Raw genomic sequence first — 17508 nt, forward strand, 5'->3', positions numbered from 1 at the left:
CATTTTTCAGCAGTGCAAGAATCACACTGTTTATTGCAATTAACACTAAAATCCCCATACAGTTTCCTAATTTATTTGCCAAATAGATGAAAAATTACCTCTGCAATTTATTAACAGTTTTACATGTTACCTCAATTAAAAAAGTCATTCTAGTTTAAGTTGGTGTCATCAACAGTGATTCATGTACTTTATTGATTGATGACTTATTAAAAAAGAATCCATCTCTAATGAATTTAAAACTCTTTTTAGAAAGACTTAGAAAATCAATAACAAGACAGAAAATGTCATGAGAGAAGAACCAACCTTCTGTCTGTCTTAAAATATAGGTGCTGGTTCCTGCCTGTAGACATTTGTTTACTGTTGACCTAATATTACACTTTAAAAAAGAAGATAGATGAAAAGCAGATAACAAGAAAATTAAAGATTTTGTAAAATGAGAATAAATGAAAGAAATTTATTGTACTCTAATAATGCATAGCAACTACAGAAATTACTGGAAGGAGAGATGGACTGACCCAGTCAAGCACCTTTAACAACTTTATTCCTGAGAGAAAGAGGCAGTTCAGCTCATGCTTAAGATCACCACGATGTCTCATGATTCCAGTCTCTCTAGAATCATGTATGAAATGAAGGTATCTCTGACAACACATCAGGCATCACCCAGCAAAGTATGAACCCTCCCCCCACCCTCGAACTTCTGCCTTTCCTCTTCCAGATCTGGCAGTATTGCATTCAACAGCTTATACAGGTTTTAGGAATGCAAATAGACAAAGTGAAAGAAAACCAACAAGTCAAATAACTTTTCATCTTATACACCCTCACTTATTTCTCTTGCAACTTGCATTTAGGATTTTTGCCCCCTTTTTTCAAGGCCTGCCATGACTCTGTTGTAGTATAATCTGTTATTCCTTCTACAGGCTAATGAGGACACTTGTGTTCTAAACCCTTCTTTTAATAAACATTTTTCTCTCCTTTCTTACTTCATCTCACAATCTTTCTTTCACCTGTGAATTATCTTGCACCTGTGAATTAGTTTAAGCTTCAGTACGACTCTTTCTCTTGGACCATCACAAGGGCATGGGTTTACAGATGGTTATGGAAAAAACAGAACAAGGCATTGCACATCTGCTGAGCCTTAGTCCATGGCACACCACTAGTATAGACTATTTAAGCTTAGTGGAGTCCAATTTCACTGTCAGCCAAACTTAGTCGCAGCTGCCTTTTGAGTTTAAAATCACCATGATTTTTCCAGCAGCATTGCCTACTTTTTTTTCCTTTTTGCTGCCTTCTTTTTTTTTTTTTTATTTTTTATTTTTTATTATTATTGTTTTAGCTCAGTCTTTAAATGGATCTGAGCTTTATGGAAGTTTTGGGTTTGTTCTTTTCCCAGGCAACAGGAGCATATATTTTTTCCATGTTGAATGGAAGCGGGCTGAACATCATCCATATGTACAGAAACCCATGCTAAATGGTAGAGTTACTGATGCAACATGCAGCAAACCAAGTCCAGATACTGCATATTGAACCCAAGGCCCTGCCACATTGCCCAGATGCTCTCAAAGTCACATATGGCAAAAGTAGAGATGATAACGCTTAAGGTTTTGATACATGCAGGTTTATCATCACAAATATGACCAATACCTGCTTTCCAAGGCAGCTGCTTCATGAATAATCAATGAGGGAGCTGTGAATAAGCAGATGTATTGTAGCTGATGAGTTCCCTCTGGGCAGGCACAACACAGTTAGCAGTCATGTGTAACAAGTATCATACAATACAAGAATCCCATACTACAGGCACATCTCTAAAAGAAGTGGTTAACGCCAAGGGCAGCTCTGCATGGTTTAGCATATAAAAAAGATGGGTGGCTCAGACATGTCAAACCCAGATTCGAGTTTGTTTAAATCTGCATTTATGTATACATACTTTAAAGAAATAATGTACCATGTATAAAGAAGGGGAGGAATTTCCCCCTCAGTAAAGCAACCTGAGAGCACGTTGCAATAAGTACTATAAATTTATAAGGGAACAGGCAATTACTAGATTTCTGCAAGGATTACAGGGATTAAAATGGCTGGTATGTATTTGTTTGACATATTTTTCAAATGGAAAGACCAAATGAAAAAAAACATTAGAAGTGGTAACTTTTTTCATTCATTTTATCTTCCTCAGTGAATGTATGTGTTCTGTGCTATGTTTTTAAATAAATACAAATACTTCTTTCACATACTTTTAAGGGCTGTGTGAAGAATTTGTCCTTGTAGCTAGAGTATTCAGGCAGGGCTCACACATTGGTCTTCATTTTCATAGTCTTCCTCTCTGACTTTTGACAGGTCACTTAATGTAGGATCTCATTTTAGCCATCAAAAACTAGGCTGAATGGTTCTTCCAACTATTTCTGTTAAATATTAGACACTGATAATAAATTGCAGAGAGTGATTAACCTATAGATTTTAAAATATTTAGATAATTATTTAAGGCAATGTCTTTTTCAGATCCCACCCTTGCTCTGGATGCTCTCTGGATAGTTAGACAGGAGTGGCATTGCATTGTTATTTAAAGACCTGTAAAAAGGGGATAATAGCAAGAACACAATGATAACAATAACAAAAATATTTGTTGTCATATTGTGTATCTAGATTGTTAACTTTATATATATGAAAGATATCTATAAAGTTACACAGTATAACACATTACAGTCTGGATTGAAACCATGTCTTGAGAGGAAGACAGAAGTGGTTTAAGAACATATATTACTAATTACTTCAGGAATAAAAATTTAAGACCAATTTATATAAATCAAAAAAGAAAGTGCAAGGTGGAGGAGAAGGAGGACAACGAGGAGGTTGAAGAGGATGAGAAGCATGAGGACAATGACAAGGTGGACAATGACGAGGACAGTGAGGATAAGGACGAGGAGGATGAGGAGGTGACAAGGTGGAAGACAAAAAGGAGGATGAGGAAGCTGAGGAGGATGAGAAGGAGGATGAGAAGGAGAATGAGGACGATGACAAAGAGGAGGAGGATGAATTGGAGGACAAGGAGGATGAGGATAAAAACAAGAACAAACATGAGGATAAGGAGGATGAGGACGAGGTGGAGGACAAGAAGGAGGATGAGGAGGATGAGAAGAAGAGTATGAGGATGAGTTAGAGGACAAGGATGAGGACGATGAGGATGAGGAAGGTAAGGAAGACACATGCTGAGGAGCATGAGCACAATGACGAGGACGAGGAGTACAAGGTTGAGGATGAGGAGGAACATGAGGAGGACAACAAGGATGAGGATAACAATGCAGACCAGGACAAGGATGGGGATGAGGTGGTGTCATGGTTTAAGCCTAGCCGGCAACTCAGAACCACTCAGCTGCTCGCTCACAACCCCCCTTCTTCCACCCCCACCCCCCCCCCCCCTTGAGGGATGGGGAGGAGAATCGAAAGAATACAACTCTCATAGGTTGAGATAAGAACAGTCCAGTAACTAAGGTACCATACAAAACCACTACTGATACCACCAATGATAATAATGATAAGGGAAATAACAAGGTGAGAGAATACAATTGCTCACCACCCACTGCCCAATACACAGTCTGAGCCAAGCAGCGATCTGGGCCTTCCAGGTAATTCCCCTGGTTTATGTGCTGGGTGTTGACATGCTGTGGTATGGAATATCCCTTTGGCTAGTTTGGGTCAGGAGTCCTGTCTCTGCTTCCCCCTGGCTTCTTGTGCCCCTCCTCCCTGGCAGAGCATGAGACTGAAAAGTCCTTGATCAGAGTAAACATAACTTAGCAGCTACTAAAACCATCGGTGTGTTATCAGCGTTGTTCTCAGACGAAAGTTAAAAACACAGCACTGCACCAGCTACTAAGAAGGAGAAAAAATGACTGCTACAGCTGAACCCAGGACATTGGGGAAGGGAGGAGGATGAGAAGAATGAGGAGCATGAGGACAATGATGATGACAAAGAGTAAGAGGTTGAGGACGAGGATGAGGAGGACAAGAAGGATAAGAAGGAGGACGATGAGGATGAGAGGGATGACAAGGATGAGGATGAGGATGATGAGGACAATGAGGAGCACAAGGAGGATGAGGACAAGGTGGAGGACTAGTAGGAGTATAAGGAGGATGAGGAGGATTAGGAGTTTGAAGAGGAGGATGGAGGGGATGATGAGGATAGCGACAAGGTGGAAGATAGGGAGGAAGACGAGGATGAGAAGCATGAGGAGGATGAGGAGCATGAGGAGTATGAGGAGGATGAGAACGAGGAGGATGAGAATGAGGATGAGGACGGTGAGGAGGAAGATGAGGAGGATGAGGAGGAGGAGGTCAGCAAGGACGATTTTGATGAGCATAAGGGTGAGGACAAGGCTCCCGTTAAAACCTGGAAAGTGATTGCCCATCCTCTTTGAGAGTATCCATTTCTCTGGAAGCTTTCCCCTGTGCAGAGCCAGGTAGCATTTTGCAGAAGAGTTGGTGCAGTTTGCTCTGGTTTCATGATTTGATAAAATTGTTTTTGCTATTGAAGGCTTGCCATAATGAAACATAACATTTGGATTTAGAACCATATTTACCCCCGATACAATAGAGAACAGTATACAAGACAGTCCTTTCCCACAGTTGAGCCCATCACTTGCGGAGCTCTGACATGGGTACGCTGTCACCATGGCACACAATGGGGACATCCAGGTTTGTGCCTATGCTGTGACAGGCCATGGCACACCCCAGGTGCTGGGGAAGTCACCATTACCTGTGGAAACCCTCACAGGGCTATGCTGTCCTTAGCCCAGCACTGTTGCAAAGGAGGTGTACTGTCTCTCCTTTGTAGATGGGTGTGCCTTCCCGTCTACAATAACTGAGGCAAATTTAGCCCTAAATGCTGATGGAGGATGGTGGGAATTAGCCTTCTACACTCATGGGTTTTAAAATGTGAATATTTGGATAAGTTTCAAAAAGCTGCCTTCTACAGGATTTATAGAGCAGTGACAAAGTCAACAGACCATCCATTACAGTCTAGCCATCCCTGTGTTAATCTCAAAGCTTTCAGGGACTAATGTATAACCATTAAAGCATCCCTGTACAAGTTCTGCTGACCACCTGTCATTTCTTTGTGCAGCTACTAATGGGAGTGACATTACACTTTATGAGAAATCAAATTACAAGACAGTCAGGAAATTCATGCTTCAGCTCTTCATTATTGGAGCAAAGGGTAACCACCTACGCATTCTTTTAATCAGTTATTCACCTGGATGTATTTCATCTCTCAAACCATTGTGTGATGTTGATGATAACTTTACTTGCATGTCCTGATGTCCCTAAAAAAAAAAAAAAATAAATTGCTGAACACCACTAGAAACGTTTAATGGCTGACTTTAAAAAGTAGGAATCCTTTAAAGGTTCAGATAGCAGATACTGTATTGGGTTTACTAGATGTTTAACAGAACAGCATATTCACTGCTTGCACAGAATTGGTCATTAAAACATTATAAATGCCTTCATTGGATGTTAGAGAAGGACCAATTTAGCAAGGATTCATGTGGAGGAAAAAAGCAGCAGTCAAATGTAGATAGAAAAATTGCCTTTGGTGTGCTAAGACATTCTGTGTCTTTTGGAAGATGAGGTTTGCCCAGGGCAAAAGAGCAGCTTTTGCAGCTGGTTAGCCTGAGCGAGAAGGTTCGGTTTGGAGAAGGCATGATGGGGTGGTTTGGTGAATTTAAAATTGCATCTGAGCAATAATGAGGCCTGAAAACACTGATGACTTGAATAACGAATACTTAACAGAGAGCTTGTAGAAAGAGTTTTGCTGAGTTCCTTTTCCCAAGAAGAAAACATATTGGTGGCTAAGAATAATTTTTTCACAAAGAACTGGACATTTACTTTTGAATGCAAATTAAGACAGGTCACTGAGCTGCTTAATTCAGAAAGAGAACAGTGTGTCACTGCCTACTCTGTTTAAATATGTGAGGAGAGAGAGATGAATTGGACATGGCATTATAATGCTATTTAGGGAAGATTACAGAATGTACAAGGAAGTTAGATTACATTAGGTTTCTGCAACTTCACTTTGCAGCTAATGACTTCCCTCATTACAACCATCAGGATGATTATACTGATATCACATCATTTAGTCATGGCCAGCTTCTCCTAGTATGGACACGAGAAGTTGCGCGTGTGCCCATTTGTGGCAATTTTTTTTCCATCTCAAAAGTTCACATATATTTTTTATAGTTATTATGTTGTTTCTAGCACATGTTTTTGGCTGATCATAAGCAGAATTTTACAGTTAGAATTTGCTGTTTATACCAGCCCTATCTTCGTCACCAGCATCATGATGATAATTTCTTGCCGCCTTCTTTCGTCATCAGATCAGCCATCTAAGGAAGAGCCAAGATCAATTGTGGAAAATAAGCTCCCGCCTGTGAGCCACAAGTATTTGAAAAGAAAGTAGCAAATTTCTTAAACATAACTGTGAAAATTTCTCTCCAGGAGGTGACATGTGATGTGTCGAAGAGAATATAAAAACAAAACTGCAACAGAGTATCTATGGCGTGATTCTGGTAACCTTCCAAGGGAATTCATGGAGGGATTTTTGTTATAGTTGCTGCTGCCAGATAAATATTTCATTTATTCTTACACAGTGTCAGTTAGCAAATTGTCAAAAAAATATATGTATCAGCTGAATCTTTCACATTTATAAGAAGGTGGATGACTGCTTCATAGATTCTTTTCATGCTGCTTTAGGGTTTTATTTCATTTGCTCATTTGTTCATTTTTAGACTTTACATCCAATCACATGTTATGCTAAAGCACACATCCATCTCTGGAAGGCTTTCCATGTTTTGTGCTTATGGTAAGAGATGGATCCTTTCCACTGGCAGAAGTAGTACTTAGGAGACTTTGTTAGGAGCTAAGAAATGTCATCCCTGCCTGATGTAGCTCTATTTAAAGTAAATGGAAAGAACTCTGTAATTTCATCAGAATCTGCTGCCCAGATTCATCCTGACAGTAGGTCTAAAGTTTTTAATTTATAATGGTCAGGAGTCCATATTATATTCCCACTTAGATGTGAGTTTCAGTGCATAGGATAAAGAGGTCCAATACATGTCATCTATTTGTTTCATCATGTGTAAAGTTTATTTTATTTTTTTCTTTAATTCAGAATGGAGTGGTTACTTTACGCATTTCTCTAGACACTTCATGAGTGTCATGTATGCAGAAAGTTGCCATCTGATTTGTTATAGGAAAATCTCAAAGACATTTCTGAAACTGTACTTTGGAGATATTATGTGCAACCGCGTTTGCAGTAAGTAGACAAAGATTATGTAGTTCTTTTTGTTTTCTTTCCAAACATTTTTTATCCTTTTCTGCTTTGTGTTCTTTAAATTTTTTTCCCATTTAGAGAGCTTTGGGAACATAGCCCCTTCCTTGCAGTGCTAATTAAGTTCACTCAGTCATTGTAACAATAGCAGCAAACAAAGATGAAAAAGCTGAACTAAATTGTCCCTTGGCATAGAAACTGAAACATTGCTATGCTTAAAAATAACTGTTCTCCTCATCTACCCCTGTTATTTCTTATTTTAAAAACTTAAATCTACTTTCTGAAAGAAATACAATTCTATCAATACTACAATCTAGACAGCATGTAGACCATTAACAACATTGTGCAGCGTATGCTAATGTTTAATTCAGTTTCACAAAACCTTTTCCTTGAGTTAATAATTAGATTAAAATTATACCAGCAAAGCCCCTCTTTTTACCTATTAATACATGAAATTTAATTTTTCTGCTAGAAATCCATCAGTTCCAGGACATAGCCCTTATATACCTTTTGACAGTAAAATTAAAGACGTGGAAAATTGCTGCAACTTTACTTCTTAATACTTGAAGGACTGCTATAATTCATGAAACAGGCAGTTTTGCAATCAATTTATGGTGAGCTACATGGCTAATAGGTTATTGTTTCAGGGACTTGGGATAGTTAGAGAAAATAGTACTCCCTGATCTTCATTTTATGTGCCAATGGAGACAGGAGAAGGAATTTATTCTGAAATAACCAAACTTCCACTTCTTCCTATTTCTATATAAACTATTTGGTTTAATACTGGAAAATAAGAATGCTGGGAGAAAAACTTATCACTTGCAAACTGTTACTCCTTTAAAACCATACCTTTTACCACTGTCCTGGGTTCAGCTATAGCAGTCATTTTTCTCCTTCTTAGTAGCTGGTGCAGTGCTGTGTTTTTTAACTTTCAGCCTGGGAACAACGCTGATAACACTGATGTTTTTAGTCGTTGCTAAGTAATGTTTATTCCCACCAAGGACTTTCTCAGTCTCATGCTTTGCCAGGGAGGAGGGGAAGCCGGGAGGAAGCAGAGACAGGACACCTGACCCAAACTGGCCAAAGGGGTATTCCATACCACAGCACGTCATGCCCAGTATATAAACCGGGGGGAGTTACCCGGAATGCGCAGATCACTGCTCGGGTCGGGCTGGGTATCGGTCGGCGGGTGGTGAGCAATTGTATCCTCTCCCCTTGTTATTTCACTAATCATTATTATCACTGGTGGTAGCAGTAGTGGTTTTGTATTATACCTTAGTTGCGGGACTGCTCTTATCTCAACCTGAGGGAGTTACATTCTTCCCATTCTCCTCCCCATCCCTCCGGGAGCGGGGGGAGGAAGGTGGGGAGTGAGCGAGCGGCTGTGTGGTTCTGAGTTACCGGCTGGGCTCAAACCACGACAACCACAAACCATATTTTAGGTAGGTTTTGGGAGTTTTTTGCTTCTGCTAATGAAATAGTATGAGGCTAGTAGCTTTGAGATCACCCAGTGTATGACAAGTACCATACAATTCTACCATCACTCTCCAGATTATTTTTATAACATCTCTGAAGGCACTGATCTGGTGTTTTAAAGTCAGATTTTTCTTTCTTCAGTTCTTCTAATACAGAGGAACCGTTAGTTCATTTTCATTCCTCCAGATACTTTTACAAATCTTGTAACACATATGCGATATTCAACAGAATTCTTTCTACTCCTTTGCTCACCCAGCATTCTTCTAGGTGCTGTGTTGTTTCAGGTGATGAGTAATCCATGCCAATGATGGGTTTGATTTTCCATGGAGATTCCTTGCTGTTTCCCTGGAACAACTTTGTGCCATGAAGAACCCTTTGTGACTAAATGCTGCTCTCTAACCTAAGTGGAAGCACATTGAGAAAAATGATATGCATTGATGTAGATGTCAAAAGTTTTCAAATCTGATTTTCAAAACTATATCAAGAATGTTCTACTTTACTGGCACCTGCACTTGCTTGACTAGAATCTGAGTGGGTAACTTTGATGAACTCCACAGGTACATAAAATACTCCAAGGGATACTTGGATATTGGTTTTCTTGTGATGACAGTCTCTCCTGAATAAAGTCTACAGTCAGAATATTACCCAAGTCCTGAATAAATAACCAGGGTCTTTCCAACTGGAGAGTTGAAAAGTAAAAAATATTTTCTAAAACTGATTAGTTTGCCTTAAAGCAAGCAAGCAAGCAAATAAACATACATTTTGTTTTTCTGAAGAGCAAAAAACCAGAATTATACTGTTTTACTCAAAACTTTAACTTAAACCAGATGTCTTGGAGATAGTAATGGCCTGTGGTGTATGTCCAGCTGAAAACATCCTAGGGAAGGGCTAAGAGAAATTATATATAAAGAAGACATGTAAATGAAAAAAAACCACCCACAACACCACCGCCTCCAAAAAAAAAAAACCAAAAAGCAAACAACCAAAAAACCAAAACCCACCCAACAACTAAAAAAATTATGGAAATGTAGAATTTGAGTAGGACAATATGGAACGCAAACACTAATACAATCCAGAAATCTAGATGTGGGCTTTGTGTATCTTCCAAAAGAGAATAGACCAACCTGGGTTTGACAGACAATCAGTAATGACTGCAAAAGATCCTGACCTTTTGAATTATCAACACCATTCTCAGTCTTTTCCATATCCTGGCCAACTGCTGTACAGGCTGGGGCCTGTCCTGTTTAAGTTACAAGACATAATTCACAGGTCTGGTAAACATCTGGTGTGGCAAAACTTTCTCCTGCAGACTTTTGAACTACCTTTGCTTAGATTTATGTCTGAAGTATTTCCAAATACTTTTTGTTGTTTTCTATAGCATTTTATTATTCTTTTATGTGGCAGATTATTTTCAGATCTCCTACATTTATAAAGCCAAACTGAAAAGTTTAAAAAGTCTGTAACAAACAATAGGGATGCAAAAATTCAGACAATCTAAAGCTTTGAAAATCAGCCCTCTATGTAGTTGCGTATGCAGCAACAGTAACAGTGTATCTGAATCAGTGAACCTGAGTGAACGAACACACCTGTAAAGCATTCTCTTTAGAATAAAAAATATATGACTGTTTTGGTTTGGTTTCCAAAAGCCCTCCCTTCAAAGAGTCACAATACAATTGCCATTCAGCTGTGGAGTATCATTCACTTATTCCTCTTAATAATTTACATTATAAAGATGGTTCAAGGCAGTTTCCATCAGAATTATTCCGTTTGAGATAAACATTAGCTAGAAATTTAGAGCTAACAGTGCAAAACCAGCTTTCAATCAGAGATGATAAATGTCTAGGACAAGCAATGTTAGACTGATTTGATATTGATGTCTGAACAGAAGCAAGTCAGTGTCACAAAACGTGTACAGCTAGACAGTGTCCATCAGCTGTGTGTTCTGTTACTTAGAGGGAACCTTCAGAGGGCTCACACAGAAGTAAAGAAGCAGAAAGATGAAGCACATATGCTAATATCAGGTTTTGTAGCAAAAGAGGAAAAAAGTAAAAAATGGCTTCAGTCCCCTAAGAAGCTCAGCATATGTAGATTTCTGCATTTATGCAAACATCTACTGAAGTGAGTGGGTTAGCCTGGGGAGCCCTTCTCCCAGAATCAGGGCCAGAATGAGCTGCTGGTGAGAACAGGTGGCATAAATACAAGGATGCAGAAGGCAGAAAATAGGAGGATCAATTATGTTAATTTATCATATGGAAAATACTGGCAAATCTTTAGCTGCAATTATTACTATCAGTATGTCAGCAACAGCATCTTTGCAGTTGTATCTAGACTTGTTATTTAAAAAGGAGAAAAAAATCTTTGAGTTATGCCTAGTGACAGCATTGGAGAATTTATGAGCATGAGTCAGATGTGGGAGAAGGGGAGAATGTTACTTCTGTGGTGCTGGGAAGGATGCTCTTGAGGCTAGATGTATCCAGATTGGTTTGTGCTTTTTACTAAGTTCTGTCAGATGCACAGCACTGTTTTGGTGCAGTTGGGAATCTTCTGTGTTGTTACTGCCTGTTTTTTGTCATAGTAGAAAGTTGTTGGTTTGGCAAGGACAAAACACTCCATCAAAGGAGGATGACTATGCTGCATGCTTCTTGTCTATCCAGCTCTGAGAACAAGTGTTGCTTCTGCTTTTCTTTTAGCAGAACCAACCACTGCAGTTACACCTCTATAATGTTGAATTTACAGGTCTTCTATGACATAGGCTATGTTTCAGTTAGCAAAGCAACCACTATGAGATACACCTTCCAACGGTGCCACAACAGTTAAGTCATGCCTCTTCCCCTGCCTCTCTGAGCCCAATCAGGCATATTCCCTCTTTTCCAATGCTTCTCTTGTTTGTACTGCTTAAGGGCAATATCTGTGCAATTAAGCTCAACCAAGTAGGAATACTGCAGAGCTGTTGTTGCACTCACACCTACACCCTGTTCTCTGAGAGGTCACACATTTCTCCTCACCAGAGTAATTTTTCCTAGAAATACCTTGTTAAGATCAAGTCCCCATGACAGGGGAATGAAACAAATGCTGGGACAAAGGTGGTAGTTACAGCCTGCTGCAGCAGTGTAGGCAAGCCCCTCATCTGCTGCTGAGAAAGAACAAGACAAGAGGAGGCAAAGACATACCAAATTTAAACAGACTGCAATGTTACCCTGAGAGGATTTAACCCACCTCTGAGAAATGCCAAGGGGCTCTGTCTTGTTAGATGCTTAGTCAATGTTTGCATATACTGCCTACACAGTGACATACAGGGTCACTGCTCTAGTGTACAGATTCAGCATTTCTCCTGAGTTTCTCAAAGATTATGTAATTTGCACATCTAGTGGCCAGTGGCAACCTCAAAGTAAGAGGTGGATGAAAAAGCGTGTGACTGGTGAATGTCAAGAATGTTAACTCAGTGCTTTAAAAAGGATTTGGTGACTAAATGGGCAAATCTTAACATACCAACTGTTCCCTAATGCTCAGGAATTCTTTTATGGGAAATTTCACAAAGGTCTGTCTTTGTGGATGTAGCTGGCATTGTAATTTGTAATGGAATATTGTGGGTTTTTTTGTCACAGGACCAAAGTGGTAAGGAAGGTACTGCTATCTAATGATAATACCTCCACAGATGGATAATTTTAGTTCTAAATATAATCAGCGTGCATAGTCTTACATTCCTTGCAAGAGAAGACAAGACAAAATGCCATTCGGGCCTTTCTGTTGAGTTTATTCACACAGAAACCCCTTTGTTTTAACTTAATACTTTTCCATTCAAAGCATTAGTTTATACAGTGGGCATTAATAAGGACACAAGTAACATTTGTGTTTGGAGGGTGTACAGCTGGAAGGTAGTGGTATTTGCTGAAACTCCCAGGATATTGGGGCTTATTTATTTTAAATTAAATGGACGAAGGACATCTACAAGAGGACAAAGAAATATACAAGCAGAAAACCATGGTGAAAGGAACAGTTTTACATAAAACACTGCCAAGTACTTTTTCTAGAAACACTAATCACTGCACTGGAGTCACGAATTTTGGAACAGCTTATGTAGCTCAATGAAGTAAAATTTCAAGATGCCTATGACTAGTGACAACCTATAATAATTATCACAGCCTAGAAATTACATGAATTTTCAAAGACCGCATGAAGGTCAGTGGCAGTCAGGAACAGCCTGAACTGAAACCAGCAGCCTAGTATTGTACCTCCCATGCTTTTGACCCAAATATGAGATGCTGCTTCAAACAGAAAGTAAGCTTTCTCTTTACTTTTGCAGGTTATCTCTGCAGCCATAATAATGAAGACATTGGCTTCTTACTTACAAATAAAATAGTTTTCAAAAATATATAAAGCCTATATGCCTTATCGATAACTTCTGAATCCAAAGTAAGCATGGTGTCAAGGTAAGCTCCCCAAACAGACTCTGGGTAGCAATTGTTTAGCAGTTCTTTAAATGAATTTTCAGGTGATTGATAGAAATAAATGATTATGCACAAAGTCCATGATGTCCCATCTGAAAGGCTTGGCTGCAAGTATTTTATGTAAGATATTTTAAGGTTCTCTCATCTCTAATAAATTCATTTGAAATAGAGGGGGAAAATAAGTTAAAATTATTAAGTGAGTTTGGTTGTCATGGGAACCAATTGTCTCAGGTGCTCTCTTCCAATACAGCTATAAAACCCTAGCCCATATTTATTATTCAAGAGAAATAATGGACTTGAAAAAGGAAAATTGGTTGTCACAAAAAAGAGAAGCCACTGTGCTAAATTTGAGCCATTTGTATGCAATGAAAATGAACTAAGGAGTATGAATCTTCTTCAGCCCTAATATGATTTACATTTGGGTTAATGCTCTGTTTTTCTCAGCTCTCAACATTGTAGGATGTCAAAAAGAACCAGGAGTAGCAGATCTGGAATGAAATACAGTACCCTACAGCTACCATGCTCTGATTTAGATCTTTATCATCATATAATTATAGAACCAGCTAGGTTGCAAAAGACCTTTAAGATCATCAAGTCCAACCTTTACCCTACGACTGCCAAGGCCATCAATAAACCATGTCGCTGAGGGCCTTATCTACACAGTTTTTGGACACTTCCAGGGATGGCGATTCCACCACTTCCCTGGGAAGCCTGTTCCAATGCCTGACCGCCCTTTTGGTGGAGAAACTTTTCCTAATATCCAGTCTAAACCTCTCCTGGCAGAGCTTGAGGTTATTACCTCTTTTCCTGTCACTTATTACTTGCACTTGTTAATTTATTACGCTTTAAAAGAATTTCATCCAACTCTTAAAGCTTATTCCAGTACATATCGAGTGGCAAAATCCATAGCAAGAGCTCACATTATTAATAACCTGATTTTTATTTATTTTGTATCAGCCACTATTTATTCAAGTTTGTAATTGTGAGGTTACCCCACTTAACTTGACTGAACAGAATGAAGGGGATTACTCAGTGGACATTTCAAAAGAATTTGCACAAAGATCTTTCCTTGATGCAATAATATCTATTTCCAAGGAACCTACATATAAAGTTTCATTCTTAAAATATCAGCAGACCAAGACTGGAAAGCAACTGTTTTTTGTTTGTTTGTTTCTTCTTTAATCATTCTACTTAGTGTTTATTAAAAATTGTCATGTATTACTTCAGGGATGTACTGTTTGAATTCTCTGGAAAGTATTTGGCTTCATTTGCTTTTCTGTTTTTTCCAGTACCCAATATGTTCTAACTCCCAATCCCACATCTGCAGGCACCAATTTTGTTATAGATTCCCTCACTGAATCCACATCTATTCAACTTGGTGTAGAATTTATGTTTTGGATGATGGCTGCTACTGTACTGATTTTTTTTTTCCAAAATAATAAAAAGGAACTTATGCCTTTAATGTGAACTTGCTGTTTCTGAGAGAACAAACAAAAATCACATTTCTGAAACATGACATCCTCTCTTTTCTCTGTGTTTTTATTTACTCTTTGTCAGTTGCACATTATCACTGCTATTACTAAGGGCACCTACCACTGACATGGTAGGCAGATTCGTTTATCAAAATTTTGTATTCTCAGTAGTGCAGACAGCCACCATCACATCTGCTTGCAAATATTACAATTTATCCATAGGTGGCAGCAGACTTACACTGTAAGGCCTAAACTAGACCTGTCAATTATTTTCGATTACTTGGGCATGATCATTTCGTCTCTGTGAAGACAGTATACAGGACAAAAGGGGTGTGGAGACACATACAGGGGTGAATTAGGCCATAATTTTAGCAAGTGAGAAAAAAAGAAAAAGAACAAGAGAGAAAAAGATTTGAAAGGAGGGAGAACGTTCACACATTATAGATGTTCACACAATAATAAAGTTTGTTTTGCAGATGATAATAATTTACTGTCTCCTTTTCACAAAGCTATCATTTTGGAATTAACCTGCATATTTGAATACCATCTCTTTGCAGTTGGACTCCACAGAGTTTAAACAGAGCTCTGTTGCTGATATTGTGTATTGTTCTTTTCATCATAACATATTTAAGGCAAAGGTTTTCTTAATCCTGCTGCTAGGAAAGCAATATTTATGATGGGATACCTTGTGCATACATCATCGAGTAAGCAGACATGTTTCAAGGGACCAGTTAGCCTCTGTATTAGGTTTCAGTGGCTGAAAATGATCATTGAATGTTCTATTGCCATAGTCTTATTATCTTCTGGTCCTTCCTAAGAATCATAAAAGAGATTAAATTCAATTTATTGAAAGGCAGGCCATTAAACCCTTGATATGTGCTGCATTGTGTGCATCAGATTTCTTGGTGGAAAATGTATTGCTTATGGGAGATAATGAAGGTAAAAACAATTACAGAAAGCAGGGTCCAGTGATTATTAGCACCATCAATATTTGCATATTAGGCCCTAAGGACTTATTCATAGGACATCTGGTTTATTAGTGAACTCACATGAGCCAAAGAGAGTTTTACTATGCTTTTGTCATTGTTTATTAAAACCTTTAAGAAACAAGAAACTTGCACCTTGAAATTTTTCAGTTTTCTGCATGCCAACCAAAACTGGTATCAGGTGTCTTGCAGGGTGAAAATAACCGATGTACCATGAAATTATCTGAGACAAGAACAGCATGTGGATAAAAAAGCTTGCCTTTTCCTTCTCAGGTGATTTATTTGCAGTGAATTGATAACAAAGAATTGGAAAGCCTGAGTATTTATTGGGCATGTGTGCACACAGAGGGGAAAGGTCAGGGGCAGAATCAGTCTACTTTGTATTTTCAAAATAGTTTAAGCTCATTTCACTTTGACAAAGTTAAGATTCGCCATTCAAAATCTCAATGATCTCAATATGCATCACTCCAGGCAATTCTCATCTCTTTTTTCCTCATGGTTCATGTTGAGAAAGACTTGTTTCTTGATATGAGCACACTCACTGATGTTGGGGTCAATCAACACTCTTGACTTGCTCTGTCGTATGTGATCAAGCTTGTACAAACAGGCCAGGCCTGTTCAGCATGTAGCTGTCTGAGACCAGAGGACAGGGAAAAATAAGGTAAGAATGCTTAGGTGAGAACTACTTACTCATAATTGAAACACCTCTTGGGCATGCAGCATTCAAATCTGAAGGTGCTGGTAGGCTTGAAGGTCACAGCCAAAGCACTCTTACAGGCTAGGTGATAGCTGAGAGTCAGGACTCTGGGTTTAGGAAAATTTAGAATTTCCTGTGTAGAAATTCCCATTTTAGAAGCCTAAATCTTTTTGTGTTTGTGATCCTGGATTACCTATTTGTCATTAGATTTGCTAGGATTGAGTCCTTCAGTTTGCTATAAATGAAGAATTCTTTTACCAGGTGGAAATTTTTGGTTTAGAAATCTTAGGTATCTTATGTGGCCCACGTATAGGATTTTACATACCCTATTAAATATATTGTGCTTTAAAAATAACAACAGGACAGTCTGTAGAGAGACTATGAACCTGCTATTAAAGTGATACACAGGTATTTTTGTTCCTTTTTGAACAGGTTTTCCTCTTGAATGTCACAACCAGAGTAGAAAACACAAGATGGCTAAGAGGTTAATGCAAAAAACTGAAGGTTGAAAGAAGGTAGGTCAACTCAGCTAACATGCACAAGTCTTCATGGGCTGGTGTCTCAAACTCTTTACCCTCAGTTGTCTTTCTGTTTCTTTCTGTGTCGTTCGTTCTTAACTTGCCAAAAATAGCAGGATGATATTCTTCCAATACCACTTTTTTCATGATTTGGTATGACATTCATCCCATTTGAACTACCGTGATAGGACAGATAAATCTTTCACATACTCCACTGAAAAGAAATTTTCCTTTTGAGAAATCTAAGAAATGTCATGGTCTGCAGACATGAAGGTTCTTAGAGTAATGCACTTTATTTCATTTTATGTGTTATGTAAGAAAAAATGAAATAAGCTTTATCAAAGAGAATGAGTCCATTGACAACTCCTTCTCTACCCTGAGAAGCATCTTGGTTCATTGGCTGGAGTCCTTGGAGAAAGCCACTGAATGAATCTTGAATATGGACATGGTAATGGAATTTTAGTAATGTAATATTTAGAAAACCTCCACATTTATGGCATAAGCATAAATGCGTGTGGTGGATAAAGATGGTTCTGAGTAATCATTAACACTGGGAAATGCTGTCTGTTGCCAGTAGGACATAGCTTCCTTAGATGAAG

The sequence above is a fragment of the Strigops habroptila genome, chromosome 4, assembly GCF_004027225.2.
Source record: "Strigops habroptila isolate Jane chromosome 4, bStrHab1.2.pri, whole genome shotgun sequence".
Taxonomy (NCBI): domain Eukaryota; kingdom Metazoa; phylum Chordata; class Aves; order Psittaciformes; family Psittacidae; genus Strigops; species Strigops habroptila.